Here is a 345-nt window from a genome sequence, read left to right as displayed (position 1 = left end):
CGTGCACGTATGTGTGCAAGTTTATTTGAGGAAGCGAGGTGTAGTATTCCAATTGAGCTGGGCATCTAGAATGATGAGATGTAAGTTTTCACAAGTCTGAATTGACCTCAGCAGTGCCAGTGCCGTCCAATGTGATCCTGTTCCGGAGTAGCTAGGAAGTCCGATCGATTCCACCTCTCGGAGGAGCAGACGGGTAGTCTCCGCCCCAGGGTCAGGCAGACGGGTTGTTGTTGTTACATATGCTAGTCATCCATGTGAAGAAAGTTGTAGGACTATCTCGGGTTATGTTCATGCCGCCTAGGAAGATTAAGTCTGAAGGAATTGATGATACCTTTCCGGTGGGAT

Source organism: Penaeus monodon, chromosome 30 (genome assembly GCF_015228065.2).
Source record: "Penaeus monodon isolate SGIC_2016 chromosome 30, NSTDA_Pmon_1, whole genome shotgun sequence".
NCBI classification, from domain to species: domain Eukaryota; kingdom Metazoa; phylum Arthropoda; class Malacostraca; order Decapoda; family Penaeidae; genus Penaeus; species Penaeus monodon.
Note: the sequence above shows the minus strand (reverse complement) of the source record.